At 41.7% G+C, this 18298-nt stretch overlaps 1 long non-coding RNA gene across 2 annotated transcripts; it reads left to right on the forward strand.

Moving 5' to 3' along the window:
- Nucleotides 1-5: 5 nt before the first annotated feature.
- On the forward strand, nt 6-16926 carry LOC102157161. Of its 2 annotated transcripts, none has more exons than XR_005355401.1 (7): nt 6-140; nt 4552-4614; nt 10869-11006; nt 11359-11475; nt 12178-12448; nt 16202-16297; nt 16710-16926. It is a non-coding gene; the product is annotated as an uncharacterized LOC102157161 (long non-coding RNA). The 2 variants fall into 2 exon arrangements; XR_005355402.1 differs by having other exon boundaries at nt 10869-10969.
- The last annotated feature ends 1372 nt before the right edge of the window (nt 16927-18298 follow it).

Genomic DNA, 18298 nt, shown 5'->3' on the forward strand with positions numbered 1-18298 from the left:
CTTAGGCTAGAAGCCGACTGCCCTTTTGGACTGTGAGGTAATAGAGGGGAAGAGGAAAAGACCCCAGGGTGGAGAAGTCATCCCGGGGACCCTCCCTGGGAAACGTGCTAGGGCTGCTGCCACAAAGTCCCACAGAGAAGGTGAGTTGAAAGGATGGGACTGTACTGTCTCACACACATTTGGAAGCTAGACTCTCAAGGTCAAGGCATCATTGGGGTTGGTCTCTCCAGCCGAGGCCGGTCCAGACCTGTCTCCTGGCATCTGCTGGTGGTTGTGATCCTTAGTCTTCCTCACCTTGGAGATGCTCCCGTCAGGCAGCCCATCTTCAGACACTGCTTGCCCTTTGTCTCTGCCTCCGTGTCCACATTCCTGTCTTTATCAGGATGCCCCGTGTATAGGATTAGGATCACTCTCATGATCCCATTTTAACTTGGTATCTCTGTAGAGACCCCGTTTCCAAGGAAGGTCAGGTTCTAAGGTGCGGAGGGTCAGGACTCTTTTTTTTAGGGACATATTTCAACTCAGAACTGTTTCTCTTCCAACACCATCCCTTTAAAAAAACAGAGTTCAATATATGATTTCAAGTGATCTTAACTGCAGCATTTCTGGCGTTGACCTGTAAAAGAGCTCGGATTTTGAACACGCGGACAAGGGTGTGCACACACGGTTAATTGCGGGGGAAGCTTGGAGGCGCCCACCTGTAATTTATTCTAGTTCTCAGCTCCCGGCCAGCCCGCTGTTGTGCTCGGCCCCTTTCTTGCTCAGGCTGCTGCTGCTTTGTCCTGCACCGGCCCAGAAACAGCAGGTCCACGGTGAGCACGCTGTGAGCCCGGCCCACGGCGCCTACCAGTTCCTTCTCAGGTAGGATGGAGGAGAGCATCAATGAGAAAAAATCACATCTGAGGGCTCTGATGAGCCTTCTTACTCAGCAAGAAGGAGCAAATCTAGAAAAGGGTGGGAGCATTTAAATTTCCAGACTTGGGAATTATTTTAAATGGGTGGAGACCGTATGCTGGTAGTCTAACAGCAGAAGTGATTTTTCTTTTCTCTGAATCCCAAAGATGGTCATTCAGTCATCAGAATCCAGGGGCATCTGGTAGTCAAATCTATGCAGACATATTTTTCACACGACTCTGCTAGACAGTCTTGAGAATAGAGTAAAAGATATAAAGTACATCTGAGTCCTCATGGAGCTTCGATGCTAGTTGATAATTGCCCGTGGAATATTGGTGAACGCCCAAATACAAATTTAAATACCAATTGGTGTCAGACAGCTAAGAACATGCAGAGTGAAGAAAAGAGGGGTCTAACCTTAAGGGTTTAGATCTCTGTTTTTTTTCTGAGTTTTTGACTGCCTGGAAACAGCAGAGTGTATTCTCTGATCAACTGGTACTTGGGATTTTTTTTTCCCTTAACATGCCAGGAAGGATTATCTGCCAGTGGCACCCTATGCTCATATAATGTCCAGTGGTAGGAAACAGGTATGTGCCCTAGCAGAGAATAAACTAGGCATTTTACGGCTCTCCTGTTTACTGGGCTGTGTGACCTGGGGCAATTAGCTCTGCAAATTTCAATTCCAGTGTGATTAATGCTGAATTCACACTTTCCGAGGAAAAATGCCTGGGACTTCTCAGATTACAACGTACCAGCTTCCAACGCATGTCACAGATCCCACATCTCAGATTTGCTTCGGTGCTTGACCGCAGCGGTATGCTGGGGTAATGGATAGAAAACTAGCTGTTATTTTCTGCTGGAAAGCCCTTAGCTGAAATTTAAAAGGTGAAGTAGACCTTTCTGAAGTGTTATCCTCTGGTCTACAAATGTAAAAATTCACTGATGTTAATAACCACTTTTTCTGCATTTCCAAATTCTAAATACTTCTAAAGGTTTTCACTTTTTGTAAGTTGGAGTCCAAACATTTTTCGAGACAAAACTAAACCTGACCTGACATAAGACTATTTATAGTCTCTTTTTCTTTAATCTTACTTTCAGTAATATTCATGTATGTCATTGCCGGCGTAATAGGTGTTTGGTCACATGATGCTACTATTCCATGCTTTACCTGAAATACTGTCAATGCACATTATTCTTTCTAAAACTATGATGGTTCTGCAAAAATATATATGGCCTGAAAACTTATACATAGTAGATTCTGAGACACTAAAACTGTCTTGTATTATATTTCTTAAAGTAACACACTTTAGCAGAGATGAAAAAAGGTAAATACATTATAATAACAAAGAAAAACCCAACAACAACAACAAACAAATAAAAAGAAAAAAAAAAAAAAACCCACCTGAGGGCAGCCCAGGTGGCTCAGCGGTTTAGCACCACCTTCAGCCCAGGGCGTGATCCTGGAGATCCGGGATCGAGTCCTACGTCAGGCTCCCTGCATGGAGCCTGCTTCTCCCTCTGCCTGTGTCTCTGCCTCTTTCTCTATCCGTGTCTGTCATGAATGAATAAATAAAATTAAAAAAAATAAAATCCACCTGAGTATGGTCAGATACTCACCCAGCAAAGCTTAAGGAACTTGGGGGAACTGTGGGAAAAACTTTGCAATGTTTCTGCTTATCTGTCTTAAGAGCCTGTCCGCCCTCAGCCCTCTACCATTTTGTGAAAGTGAGCCGTCATCCTCACAGAAGGGCACGCTCCCTGAGGATGAATGCTCCCGTGATAGAGTAACAGAAACTCACTTGGATGTGTGTTAAACGCAGTCCTCTCCCAGAGCATTTAAGGGCCGTACGCATTCTTACACTGTCTCAAAATGCTGTCCAAGACGTTTGTCAAGTTGGTGACAGAAGAATGGAAACGACCTTGAAGAATCGGTGGTCAGTGGAAGTTTGGTCCCTCTCCTCAGGGTGGCTCACGCTTCTCCATGCAGCCAAACCCTCCGAGTATGACGAGGTGGTTCACCTGCACCCAGTTTACTCTTTATTTGTTGAAATGTTATCTACTCCAGTTAAAGTGAGACTCAAAATACACAAAGATTGGAAAAGGAAGATACAATTTTATTGACAAAAAACCCAAAGACGTTATGGATTTATTTCCAGAAATAATTGTATCATTCTTACATAGAAGTTCAATATTCAAAATTCATAAAACTTCTCTAATAACATTGATAAACAAAAATTAAGATACCGTAACATTTACCATTTACTATAGCAACAGAAATACAAAGAGTCTAAAAACACAAATATGCAGAAGACACAGATAAATATACTCGTTATTATCAAAAGTTGTTGGAAAGTACTCATTGGAAAAGTAGATCAATGCTTAGGGACAGAAAAAATAGAAAATTAATGTATGTTAGATATTTTAAAATTGATCTGTAGATTCCATGCAATTTCAGACAAGGAATAAATGTACTTCAAAGAGATTTGGGGCCGGACACAAAGATTCTTACCTGTATGGCTTAGCTTCAGCTGCCGTAATTAACTCCTGCAGAACAGGAGCTTGAACCAGAGACGTTGATTCCCTCACAGCTCAGGAACCTGGGAGTCTGAGACCAGGGGCCAGCATGGCTGGGTTCCGGGGCGGGGGGTTCTCCTCCCGGTTTACAGATGCCACCTTCTCACTGTGTCTTCACACAGGTGGAGAGAGGTCTCAGGTGTCTTTTCCTCTTCTTCAAAGCCCATCAGTCCTCCCAGATCACTGGGAGGATTACAGAGTCCTCCCCACCCTCTGAATGCACTTAACTCTAATTACCTTCTAAAGAACTCTCTCTCTCAATATAATTGCACTGGGAGTTGGAACTTCAACCCCTAAATTTTGGGAGGACACAGTCCAGCCAGAAGCATTATCCATCAGCAGTAGCTCTATCACTTCTCTGATTATAAGTTTCCTAATATCCATAATAAATAACATAGTCTGTCTGAGACAGTTAGGGTAAAACTTATGGTAAGAAGTAAATGACCCAACAGTGTAGGATGCTGTAATCCACCTCTCTAATTCCTCTTTATGCTTCCTGAAATCACTGTTTTTGTTTTACATGAAATATAGTAAGCCATCACACAAAGTCATGTTATTTTTGTGACTGTTGATTTATACTGTTACAAGATGGAATACGGCCATTATTTTTTTAAAGTGTATTAATTTTATACCACTGGATATCAAATATTGTCATAAAAAGACATATTTTTCAAGAAAAGTAAAAATTTAAAAGAAATTAATATTCGATCCTAGTGTCTCTAATCAAATCACAGGGTATTAGTAATTCCAAACAATGCTAAGTAAGAGTTTTGCAAGATGTCTTTATATTTTTTTAAAAAGCAATGAGATATGATAACCGTATAGAAAATTTGAATTTTAAATAATGTGGTTGAAATCTTGAAACTGTAGATTAGTAATATCAAAATATTAATATAAAGCTTTAAATCGTATACACACTCAAAATGATTTAAACAGAATGGTTTACATGTACATACCATGTATATTAATTCTATTCTTAATAGTTTGGGAGAAACCTGGGTATAATACTTTGTCCAAGACAATGGAAATGTCTAAATTTTAAAACTCTGAGCTCCCTTAATTGGTCTCGTGTTCTCTATATAGAAAGACAGAGTCTTAAGTGCCTGAAATGACCAGGCTGTGGGCAATCATCAATGAAAACCCGAGGTAAGTGCCAAAGTATTTGCATATTTTCGTCATCGTGAAAAGGTTATACAATTTAACAAATGCCTTATATGCAGAATACATAAAGACAAGCCAATGGAAAAAATGGATAATCACTTGAATATACAGTTCATAAAAAGAATATTAAAGTGGCCTATAAATATATGAAAAGGTAGTCAACATCAATCACCAGAGAAATGTAAATTATAACCATGATCAGGTAGCTCTGTACACACACAGGAAAGGGTAAAGTAGAATGAAGTGCTAAGGAGAGTGGGGGGCACGGGGAACCCCAGTGCAGTGCTGGAGGGAGTGCGATTTGGATTAACCAGTCTGAAAAGGATGGTCACTAATAGAGCTTCATTTACATGCCCGATATCCCAGCCAACCAAAGACGTGCGTAGGAACGCTTATGACCTGGCTACACACAACAGCCCAAAACTAGAGACTACCTAAGTGACCATTGGTAGAATGGATAAATGAGCCGTGCTATATTCACACCAGAGTGGAGTACAGGACAGTATTGAGAACAACAACAACAAAAAATAAATAAAAAAATAATGTAATCTCAAAATCTCATATCAATCTAAAAAAATACTGAAAAAAGTTAAACATTAAAAATGGAATGCTGTACGCTTCCATTCATAAAATGGTTGAAGCAAACATAATAATGTACGAGGTTAGAAATTGGGAGGCTGGCAATTTTTGGCAGAGCTGGTAATTGTATGGAAACACGATGCTTTCTTCTAGAACACTGGCATGCTCAGTCCCTCTGTCTGGGGTGTGGTGATGCTGGCATGTTCCTCTTATGAGTATCTATCAAGTTACCTACTTACAATATGTTCATTTGCCCTTATGTATTTTATGCTCAAATAAAAAGACTTTAGAGAGAGGGCGCTCCCTGTGGGATAAGCTACCTTCAAAACAACTGAATCACGTGTTAAATATCATCTGCAGGTCAAAGAACATCTCCCCAAAAAATGTAGCCAAATGGCTATTTCCAACCTGATTGCTCATGGAAAAGAGGTGTCTCTGCCCCCTTTAACACAGGGACCAAAGCGGCTTCTCCTCTCTTTTCCATATGAGGACGACGACCCAGCTCTGACCCACTGAGCTTTTGTAGTTCTGAAGGAAAACGTTAAAATGCATTAAAATCGTTCTTATTACTGTATTTCACTTGCTTCCCAGAAAGCCTATCATAGGGATCCCTGGGTGGCGCAGCGGTTTGGTGCCTGCCTTTGGCCCAGGGCGCGATCCTGGAGACCCGGGATCGAATCCCACGTTGGGCTCCCGGTGCATGGAGCCTGCTTCTCCCTCTGCCTGTGTCTCTGCCTCTCTCTCTCTCTCTGTGTGTGACTATCATAAATTAAAAAAAAAAAAAAAGAAAGCCTGTCATAGAAGTTATTACATAGATTGGTGATGACGTCACAACTTTGCCGCAAAGTCAGCAAAAACCCAATTCTGCAAATGAATGCCAGCTTTCCCGTGCCCGTTGATGACCAAGAGGAAGAGCCTTACCAACCAATCCTTTTCTTCCATACAGAGGACGCAGTTCTTTCTTCTTGCTCCTTATTCGTAAAGACCCCGAAGTGGTTCTCCCTGGAAGTTCTCCAGCTCTGTTTGAGAGTTGACCTCCGTGGTCACACGTTGTGCGCATGTCTATCCTTTGCTGGACTTAGGGTGTTCATCCAGCATATAAATCATGAGCATCACCAGGTTCAGCTAGACCATTCCTCCAGTTTAGACTTGTCCGCTCACACTCTTGATTTGCCCAGTTCAGTCACATACTCAAAGTCCGAACTGTGAAAACAAAGCAACAATATGGTGACTAATTATGCTTGTCCAGTCTGCAGTAATGAGTTGTGAAGGGCATTTACTTAACATGCCCCCTCTGAAGCATTAGAACATGATTGCAAATGGCACGTGTGACGTCCAGCAGTCTTCTTTTTTTTTTTTTTCCAAAATGTTTGCAAGTTATACTGGGAAGTGGGAACACGGAGGCAAAGTGACAGCTCCCGTCACTTAATGAGACGTTTATTAAGAAACCAGGACTGATGATAAGCTGCAAATTAGCCATAATATAAGTAATCAGCAGAGATGTCACATTGGTAGAGGAAAAATGATAAACAGCCAAATGCTCATCCCTGTGCTCATCAAAAAGTACCTGCAGTTCATTACAGACGGTAATTTGCTGGAATCCCAAGATGTAGGTAGAGGAAGTAAGTGTTTTTTTCTAAAGTGCATTCATCAGTGCTAGTCTGTGGTTTCAATGCGGATTTCATAGATTCCTCAAATCACACCTTTGAGGTTTATAATTTTACCTAAGTACTATCGGTGTGAAGTATAAAGTATCGGTAGACTCTGAGACTTTGGGATGTGTCAATAAAATTTAAAGAAATAATATTCCAGGAAAATAATTCAATAATATAAGCATTTTCAAGTACTCCCAGTGGGTACATAAGCATATTGGAAAAGAAATCACTAATTGCAATTATAATGGATTTCTACACTATGTATACACCCCAAAGATGGAGGTAGAAGGAAGAGACATATAAAATGGGTTATTAAAATCCTTATTAAAGTACTCAAGATTAAGGTGTTCTAGAATGAAGGAAGATGTCACAGGTAAGATTTCATAATTTCCTAAAAACTCAATCCATACCTATGAAACGCTTGCTGGGGCCATCCCTGAACAGCTTCCACCTGGAAAAAATCATGTTATCCATACCAGGCACGTTTCCAATATGTTTGCATTATAAGGTTACCCGAAATAAGTATTTACCCTTTTCACCCCTCCAACCTTAACTGCTTAGCACGGAGCCAGAAACACAGAAAGAAATTAATAAGCACATTGATATTCCCATGTTGGCTTAATATTATGGGTACGGAGACTGGACGGTGCTTTAGTAACCACCATATCCAGCTTTTTATCAAGTGAGATTTATGTGCCTAGAAAGCTATTTATGCAAGCTGAAGACTCCCCATGGTTCCAACCCAAAGATAGCAAATAAATATTAATTGACTCCAAAAATAAACAAAGGAAGGAAGGTAGGAAAAAAGGAGGAAAGAACAAATAAGTAAACATTAACGAGGTGAAATAAGGACCACACAACAATGTTCTGTCTTACAAGTAATTGCCAAACCCCAGTGATGACTGCAAAGACACATCTGAAGCCAGCTGGACATACTCAGTTCTTCTGTGTGTGTATAATGATCATCTATCCCTAGATATTATCAAATTATCACCTACAATGTAATCCCCTAAAACAAAATTTTAAAAACTCTGTTTGGATTTACTAAGGGCTCCCGAAAATGAGTATTTTCTTCTTAGACCTGTCTGAACAAAACCTTCCAAAGCTTTCATGCTGAAAGTCCATCATTTCTTCTCAAATGACCAGTACAAATGGGAGGGGGGGGATTATGTAATAAAATGGAGGAGAAAAATACTCATGTGTTATATATAATCTCAAACACATGCAAATAACATCATATACTGTCATAGATGATGATATAATATACCTTAAATAACTTTCATCTGAACTCATATTAAAATCATTATCAGATTGATCTGTTTCACTTAGTGACATGCATTTAAATTTTCCCCACGTTTCTCCATGGCTTTATAATAAGCTCATTTCTTTTTAGCTCTTAATAATATTCCATTGTCTGAGTGGACCACAGCTTATTTATCCATCACTCCCTGAAGGACATCTTGGCTCTTCTAATTTTTGGAGATTATTAATTTTATTTTTTTTAAGTAGGCTATATGGCTCAGCATGTACCCCAATGTGAGATTTGAACTCACGACTCGGAGACCAAGAGCTGAGCTTAAATCAAGAGTTGGACACTTACCCGACTGAGCCATCCAGACACCCCGAAGTTTTGGTGATTATGAGTCAAGCTTCTACAGACATCCATGTGTGGGTTTTTGTGTGAACATAAGTTTTCAACTTCCTTGGGTGTGGGTTAAGGAGCATGATTGCTGGTTTATATCATGATTGCTAGAGTTCCATAAGAAAACTCTACTTAAGACTGTTGTGAAAAATTGACAACTGTCCTCCAAAGTGGGTGCACCATTTTGCATTCCCATCAGCAATGAATAAAGTCTCTGTTACCCCACATCATGGTCAGCATTTGATGTTGTTAGTGTTCTGGATTTGGGGCATTCTAATAGTAGGGTAGCGCGAGCTCGTTGTCGTTTTAGATGGCATTTCCCTTATGACGTAGATTGTGGATGATCTTTATTTTCTATTTGTCCATCTTCTTTGGTGAGGTTTCTGTTGAGACCTTTTGCCTGTAATTTAACTGGCTTATTTGTTCTCTTATTATTTGGTTTTAAGAACTCCTTGTATATTTTGAGTAAGAGTTCATTGTCAGTTATATTCTTCTAAAGATTTTCTCTCAGTCAGTAGTTTGTCTTTTGCTTCTCTTAATGTCTCTTGAGAGAAGTTTTTAATTTTAGTAAAGTTCACTTTAATAATCCTTTCGTCTATTGTGTCTTTGGTGTTGTATCTAAAAAAGGCACCATTTTACCCAACATTCTCTAGATTTCCTCCTATGCTATCCCTAATGAATGTTATGCTTTCGTGTTTTGCACTCAGTTTTGTGAACCTTTTTGAGTTAATTGTGGTGTGGTGTGTCTACATTCCTTTTTTTTTTTTTTTTTTGCATGGTGACACACAGTTGTTCTATGTGGAAAGTTGCCCCATTTGTGGAAAAGACCATCTTTTCTCCATTGCATTGTTTGTGCTTCTTGGTCAACTATTTACATTTCTTTTTAAAGCTTTTGTTTATTTATTTATTATTTATTTATTTATTTATTTATTTATTTATTTATTTCCTTATTTCAGAGAGAGAGAGAGAAAGTGCATATGAGTAGGGGGAGGGGTGGAGGCAGAGAGAGAAGCAGACTCTCCCACTGAGCAGGGATCCCAATGCAGGACTTGATCCCAGGACCCCAGGATCATGACCTGAGCCGAAGACAGATGCTTAACTGACCGAGCCAGCCACCCAGGCGCCTTGTCAACTGTTTACTTTTATAATAATGGGCCAGTATTGGTTCAGCAAATGGAACAAAGGAGTCACACCAATGAAAGATGATAGTACTGGGAGAAACTGTATGAAGGGTAATATGACTATTGTCTATACTTTGAGCCAATTTTTCTACAATACTAAAACTGCTCTTGAAAAAAGCCTGAATCTTAAAGAATGCCGGCCATTCACATTGCCATCTTCCCTGAGATCATTTAAATACGTAGAGTGAGAACTGGCATGGCTTGGAGGACAGAAATAGCTGCAAGGGAGGAGGCACGAGCTACATCACATGACCAAACTTATGCCACGTCTGGCACGTTATGAAACTTGGGCTTTATCCATAACTGTTTTACATACACAACATATTTTCCCCAAGGAAATAGCTAATAATCTGGAAAATAATCAGAAAAGATACGGCCTCATTGTAATAATTCAGTGGCTTGGGAGAGGTACGTCGGAATTAGCCCAGCCTCTGCCAACACCAGGCCGGAATATCTTTATTGGGGACTGAAGCCACCCAGGCAACTTTCTGCAGTTTTTATCTACAACATTCCTCTGTCTTGCTGCTTGCTGTAATCCATGTCAAACACCGGCCCTCCACCACAGAAAATAAAATAGTAAATGGCACCTAATTCACTGAACTTAAAAGGTGTTACAGAGTTAATAAGCAAATTAATTTATCATCTTCAACCAGAAGAGTAATTAAACTCCAGAAGAAATCTGACTCATAATTGAAAATGAGTAATGAGCAAGCAGGATGTGAAGAAAAATAAATAAGCGTAGTCATTAAGAGAGGAAGTTAGTCTAACAAGGGGGCATAATGTCAAGTATTTGTCACCTACGGCTCAGAACATCCTGCGTCCATGCAGTGGGGTCGCTTCCAGGAAGGGGCCTGCGGTGGGGCACGGTTGGGGCTGTCAGGAGGGGCAAGGCCGCTGCGATGAGTCGGGGGTGGGTGCCTGGGCCCCCCCACACTTAGCCCTTGACGCCAACAGCGTGCAGCCACTGGGCCAACAAACGGTATCCAGGTTTCTGGACTTAATTACTTCTGACTAGTGACCTCAGCCCGCAAAAGTCTCCACCAAACTTACTGAGGATGACCTGGTGAGAGGCCAGTTTCATAAATTTGAGGTTGAGTCAGGAGTTTCTAGAACTTTGACCAGGTTTTGCACATCAGAGGACGAAACGATGTAATCTGAAAACGTCGGCCTTCTTTTTGTCAGTCCCCGTCGATGGAGCGAGTTGAATGTCACGTACGCGCACGGCGCTGTGCAGGAATCTAGTAAATCTAAGCGACTGCAATGAAATGAGAGATGGAGTTGGGGTAATTAGAAAATAAAATTAAACAAAGCACCGAAATGGTGAGTAGGTAACACAGTAAGTACTCGCCAGGCAGAGGGCAGATCGGGTCCAGCGAGGGCTATTTGGGTGAGCTTCTGGGATGGGAGGTTGGCGTGAGAGAGGCTTCGAGGGGTGTGGGCTTCAACCTGACATGGCAAGTGTGGTTTAATAGGAGCAGGTGCCTGCGGGGCCAGGACGGCTGCGAGGGCGAGGGGGGCTGGGAGCCGGGCAGGTAAGCCTACAGGTGGAAGAGACGGATCAGGAACAGGACGGGAGGAAGTGGGAATCCAGCTTCCCTGGAACTGACCGGGAGGCCACTCCACCTTAAATCCACCTGCGTTTCCCTCCGCGTCTTCCCACAACCCCGGCAAGAACTCCACTGTCTGTCTCAATCAACTGATTTCTGATTGCATTACGACCAGTTAACCGAATTAGTTGAGAGATGGAGAAATGTCTGCAACATCATCCCATTTACGCTGGTGGCCAGAGGTACGTGAGTTTGTCGTCCCGGGGTTTCTGCTCATCAGAAGCGAAACGTTGGCGTCAGGGAGGCAGCGGCATGATAGTTCTTTCTCCAATTAGGCCTTGGAGGCTCAGCAAAGGGACTAATCCTCTTTATCTCGCAATAGCATTGACCTGCGTGTACACAGGCTCTCCTTTTCTGGGCTTTTGTGTGGAACTTGGCACTGCTTTGAAAAGTTATTAAATTATTCACTTTTAATTTTTTTATTTGCCATCCACTGCCCTATTTTTTTTTGAAAATGTAGATATTTTAAAAGATTTTATTTATTTATTTGATATAGAGGGAGAGAGAGAGAGAGAGCACACAAGCAAAGGGAATAGCAGAGGGAGGGGGAGAAGCAGACCTCCCATGAAGCAGGGAACCCGATGCCCCAGGATCATGACCTGAGCCGAAGGCAGATGCTTAACCAACCCAGGCGCCCCCTGAAATAGTAGATTTTAAATAAACTTTTCCTTTTAGAATTGCTTTAGTTGTACAGAAAAATTGCAATGATAGCACGAATCACCCTGTAACGCATCCCCATTTTCCAGGTGTAGGATGTTAGTAACACCTTACAGGAGCATAGCACACCTGTCGCCAATAAAGCGACAACATTGAACGTTATACTACCAACTGGGGCCCATATTCTGTTCCGAGTTCCCTGGTGCTTACCTCACATCCTCTTTCAGTTCCAGGAGCCCACCCAGGATGCCTACACGACATTCAGTTGCCACGTCTCCTGAGGCTCCCGTTGGCTGCGACCTTGCAAACACCGAGAAGAACTAAGATGCAATACAGAACACACCCCTGCTGGGATCCGTCGCACGTTTCCTCCTCCTGAGACCGAGGTTGGGTGCTTCGGACCAAGGGAACCAAAGCCAACTGCCATGTTCCTCACATAGCATCTCTGGCCGACACCGCCCTCACGGTCCATGGGCTCACCGGGTCTCCCCTGGCCAGGTCAGGGCTGGTAGCTCCCCTGCGGTCGGGCCTTTCCAGCCCTTTCAGGCCCTGGGCCCGTGGGAGGGCAGTCTGCGCCCCAGAAGGGGGAGCCACATCCCACCTCCTGGAGAGCGGGCCACCTGCAGCCGATCAGGGCATCTGTGTGGCCTGTGCCGTGTCTTTATTCCATGACTTATTCCTATCGATATGGGCACATGGGTGTCTATTGTGTGTTTTGCGATCTAACCCGGTGCTACATCATCCACTTTGTGCATCTTGTCCTTTCAGCTTCAGCCCCTGGGACCAGTCGGCTCCTGTGGTCTCTCGAGATTTTGCCGACAGTGTTTTCTTTACTTTGGGTTGCTTTTGTTTTTCACTTTCTCACTTTCTGCCACCACAAGAAACACCAGGCTCATCTTCTCTATTATATTATTTTATGATTAACAGAAGCCCAGAGTTTGTTCAGGTTTTCTTTGTTTTTAGAAGTTGTCCTTTCTTGATCCCTGGCACACCACGGTGCACTCATCAGAGTGCGGTCGGGCAGTTGTGCTATGCATTTCCTTTTATTTTCTTACTAAAGACTCCGCTCATCCAAGGTGACCTGTGCCAGCACCACTCACCGTCATCCCTCAGTGAGGTTGATTCACGCATCTGTATTACAATTATGTTATTTTGTCGTAGTTGGTATTCATTCCTGGAGTTCCCCAACCTCCTAAAAGATTTTTCTTAATTTGCATATGTTAAGACTCCCTTTCTGTGCTGTGAAGTTCTATGAGTTTGATAAATGCAAAATGCCATGCATCTACCGCTGCATTGTTACACACTATTGTTTGATTGTGCCCCAAATCCCCTTGCTTCACCTTCACCTTCCCGTTCCATCACACAGCTGGCAGCACTGACCATTTTGCCATGTTTGTATTTTTTTCATGTATTTGGTACCGTACACCATATAGCTTTCCCAGACAGGCCTCGTTCACTCAGCAATATGCATTTCAGGGCCCTCTCTCTCTGTGCCTTCAGGGCTCATTTATTTTCTATCACTGAATAATATCCTGATGTATAGATACGTCCCAATTTGCTTATCCAATCACCTATCAAAAGACATCTTGGTTATTTCCAGTTTTCAGCGTTCATGAAAAAAGTGCTTATGAGCGGCTTATTGGTGTGGACGTACCTTTTCAGAACCATCGGATAAATACCAAGAAGTGCTAAAGAATTATGCAGTGACTATGTTTAGTTTTGTAGGAAACCACCAGATAGTCTTCCAAAGTGGCTGCACCATTCGGCGTTCCCACCGGCAGTGAGCGATAGTCCCTGTTGCTCCCCATCCCTGTCAGCACTTAGTGTTGTCAGGGTTTGGATTTTAGTCACTCTAATAAGTGCTGTTATTATCTTGTTGGTTTAATGTGCAATTGCCTAATAATACATGACAGAGAATGTCTTCTTGTAAGGCTGTTTGCCATCTGCATGTCTTCTATGGTGAAGCATAGAAGACCTATTTAGGTCTACCTCTATTTAGGTCTTGTTAAAACCTCTTTTTGTTTTAACTGAAACTTTATGCCTGTTGATTAGCAATTTCCCCACCGTGGAGTACCTGGTGGGCTCAGTGGTTGAGCATCTGCCCTCGGCTCAGGTTGTGACCCCGGGGTCCTAGGATCGAGTCCCACATCGAGCTCCCCACAGGGAGCTTCCTTCTCCCTTTGCCTGTGTCTCTGCTTCTCTCTGTGTGTCTCTCATGAATAAATAAATAAAATCTTAAAAAAAAAATTCCCCCACCTCCGTAAACACCATTCCATCTTTGACTTTGTGAATTCAACCACTGTAAATACCATGTCCACATGCAATCATTCAGTCCTTGTCTTTTTGTACCAAAGTTTCTCACTCAACATAATGCTCTCAATGTCTCTCCATGCTCTCTTACAGGACAAAATGTCCTTTTTTAAGGCTGAATAGCATTCCATTGCCTGTCTTTGATTTTCTATATTTTTCAGAGTTTTGAGCATGAGGTGACCCAGTGATCTTGTTTTGGTTTTGATACCTCCTTGCTTAGTGTTTCCTGGGCTTCCTGGATCTTTGGTTTAGTGAAAATTATTATTAGTTAATAATTTTCAAATATACTTTTTTTTAAAGATTTTATGTATTATTCATGAGAGACACAGAGAGAAGCAGAGACACAGGCAGAGGGAGAAGCAGGCTCCCTACTGGGAGCCCAATGCAGGACTCGATCCAAGGACCCCGGGATCACGCCCTGAGCTGAAGGCAGATGCTCAACCACTGAGCCACCCAGGCATTCCTCAAATATTCTTTTCCATTACTGCTGCCAATATCTCTGCGCTCTCTCTCTTCTCTATTTCTACTTGTCCAGATATGAATGTATTCTACTTTTTGAAATTACTCCAAATTTCTTCAATGTTCTCTCTCTTTTCTTCCTCCTTGTATTTCACTTTGAGTAGTTTCTGTTCAACTATCTTCCAACACACTGGTTTCCTCCTAATTAAGTACCCAACCTATTGGCAAGCTCATTAAAAGCACTCTTGATTTCTGTTGTAATCTGTTCTTTCTTTTTTAATTTCTAGCATTCTCTTTTGATTTGTTTCCTTACTTCTCACCTCTTTGCCTATGTTATATATTGTTGTGTGGTATCTACTTTTTCCATTAGAGTGTGACTTCTTATAACAGCTAATTTAAATTCCGTTTGCGTGGAGGGGAGTTTTTCTATAATCCTATGATTAAATTTCATTTTTTTAGTGGTCCTGTGTTGCTGGGATGTGTTTATCAGCTTTTAGATTTTCCTTTGGTGCGACAGGCATCCCAGGGGGGACTGCAGGTGGCTGAGTTTCCACTCCCTGGGATGAAGAAGACTTCCAAACAGCCTTTTCTTCTGCTGAAAAGGACTCACCATAGGAAAAACTCTGGAGTTACTTAAAAATGGTTGCTTCCCCCCATCCCCACCCCTGTGGGGCCATGAGGGTTCTTAGAGTAGAAACCCGCTGCAGTTCCTGGAGGCAAAACCCCACGGTGTCTGCAGGCCCTGGAGCTGTTCCTGTCTCGCTAGGGCCCATTCCACCTGCAGAATTGGCCAAAGAGGTCACTCTGATGTTTCCACCAGTTTATGGCTTCAGGGACTTCAGGTACAGGTGATGTCCTGGATTGGCTTCCCTCCAGATTTCAGAGTGGTGGTTTGCCCTGCAAATTTTCTGAAGTTCATGAAAAGTCAGTTGTTAGCTTTTTCAACATTTCTGTTATGATTGTTAGGAGTCCACAGTGACAACTTCTGATCTGTTTACATGTCAGAGCTGAAACTGGAAGTTTGTCTCTTTTGTTTTATCCTTTATGAATCTTTACATTTAAAGTGAGTTTCTTATAGAAAACATACAGTTGAGGTTTTTGTGTTTGCTTTGTTTCGTTTTCAGTTTTTTCTCTTCTCCATTTTGCCAATCCCCCCTTTTAAAAAATTTTGTGTGTATAGAACAATCACATTTAAAGTTTTACTAATGCAGTTAGGTTAGTACCTGTCATATTAATAACTGTTTTTTAACTTATTGCTTCTCTTCTGTTTCTTTTTCCCCCTTCTTTCTGCTTTCTCTAGTTTTAATTGGTCACTTCGTAGATTCAATTTTATCTCCACCATATGCTTTAAGGGCAAAATATAATGAGCACCTCCTTTTTTGGGCCATGCTAATATTAGACTAACTTTGCTCATTAATTATATCTCATAGAGGTGACCACTTTGTAATTTATTTCCTCTAAAGGTGTTCTTTTTTCTTTTAGTATTTAGCAAATTCTTTGGAATATTGAGAAAATTTTCACTCCCTCATAAAATGAAAGACAGAAAGCCAACACACACAGAAATGTCTCAGCCTTTACGTAAGTAGCAGTCCTATGCCATCTTTCTCTTTGTTGAATTAAAAAAAAAAGAGAAATGAGAAAAAAAAAAAAAAAAACATGGTTAAAGAATTAGCTGAAACTCACAGAATAATGGTCCCCAGCCCTCAGTGATGCCCAGCTAGCCATTTGTGAAAAGGAATGATCATGAAGGTCTGAGTTAAATCATGTTAATGTAAGAGCCTACAACAATGAAAATGCTCATTCTGTGATCATTGTAGCTCCAATTTCCACTATTATTATTAGTGAATAAGGTGTCTGGGAGTTCATGGTACTATTCTTAGAACTTTCTGTAAATCTGATGTGATTTGAGAAAAAAAATTATAAGCTAAAAATAGACCATACTACTAATGTGCCTTGAAATCTGAAATAAGTGATCTTCAATTAATTACAGACAGTGTGACATGATTCTTCATGTCCTGTAGCTGCCTTTTTACCTTTGATAAGAATATTGTTCACCTGTGAGTTTCTGAACATTTCACCTGCAAAAAAGGAAGGAAATTCTACAGTTCATCTTTTTTAATGAAAAAAGAAAGTCCTGGGCAGCCCAGGTGGCTCAGCGGTTTAGTGTTGCCTTCAGCCTGGGCCATGATCCTGGAGACCTGGGATCAAGTCCCACATCGAGTTCCCTGCATGGAGCCTGCTTCTCCCTCTGCCTGTGTCTCTGCCTCTCTCTCTCTTCTCTCTCTCTCTCTCTCTCATTCTCTCTCAAATAAATAAATAAAAAAACTTAAAAAAAAAAGTCCTCAGAATTTTTCTAATAAATTTATTGACAATGAAATCATGGTTCTTTATTTACAGAAGAGGTACACAATTTTGTTCTGTTTAATGAACTATAATAAAACAGGTTGGCTTGGGTGAGAAGACAGTATTACTATTATCACCATTATTATTATTTGTGATATACAATGGCATCCTCAACTTTGCTTTTGCAAACACTTTTTACCCGACAAAGGCACAGGCACTGAGGTGCAGACACCGGTCCCTGTCTCTCTTTCTCTCAGCCAGGACACCTCCAGATCTCTGCTGTGTTTATGCTGTGCCACCTTTTCCCCTTGAGTGCCTTTGTCTGGGACAGGACAGCACATGGGGAAGACCCTAAATTCTTGCATAAACACAAAAGGTGAAACCTACCAGCCCTTGGGAACAGTTGGAAATTTTTAAAAATAGATTTTTTCTTTGGATTTGACAACCTAAAACGTTTGTTTTAGTAGGATGGGTTCAAGCTTCATGAGGATAGAGCCAACTGCCTAGAGTAGCTCGAGCTGAAAATTCACGGTTTGCTAACTCTCTAAATTACCTGGCACCCTGTTCCTGATCTCCGCTACTATACACACGGGAGAGAAACAGGCTTTGGAAAGGCAGCGTGGGCCTCCGGCAATCTGAAAATGCAACAGAAACTGCCTTGGACATCGGATTAATCCTCTAGATCGTATCAGTATCTTTGGCAAACCCCATCTTCTCTGTGCTACAATGGCATTTCAAATGCATAAATAACTGCACCCTGGAAGTGGTCTTTACGTAAAAGATTTGCATGATACCACCAGGAAGGAAGACTGAAGCGGACGTCAGACCTTACAGCATGTGCTTTACTCCATCTTGGGAGGGGACGCAACTGTTTGTACAAAGTGGCGAGCATGTGCTTTCCAAACGGACGCGCATTCAGTTTCCACATCACTTATGCAGAGGATCGCAGCGGAAATCCAAGCTGCTATTAAATCTGAGAAATCACATTTAGTGTCAAAAAGTAAGGAAACTGGAAGATGACTGCATCCTTCCGGGTTTTGTCACTTGCCAGCTGGGTCACCTGACCTCGGATCAGTTCCATGATTCTTGGCCTACCATTTTTTAATATCTATTAAATGAAGTTTCTATAAAACACACATATAAAACCTCAAAGATGGAAGTATCTTATACATTGAAAATAATAACCAAATGTCAATCGGTATTACTCAAGCAAGGAACCTATCGACCACCCCCCCC

The sequence above is a fragment of the Canis lupus genome, chromosome 2 (genome assembly GCF_011100685.1).
Source record: "Canis lupus familiaris isolate Mischka breed German Shepherd chromosome 2, alternate assembly UU_Cfam_GSD_1.0, whole genome shotgun sequence".
Lineage (NCBI taxonomy): Eukaryota > Metazoa > Chordata > Mammalia > Carnivora > Canidae > Canis > Canis lupus.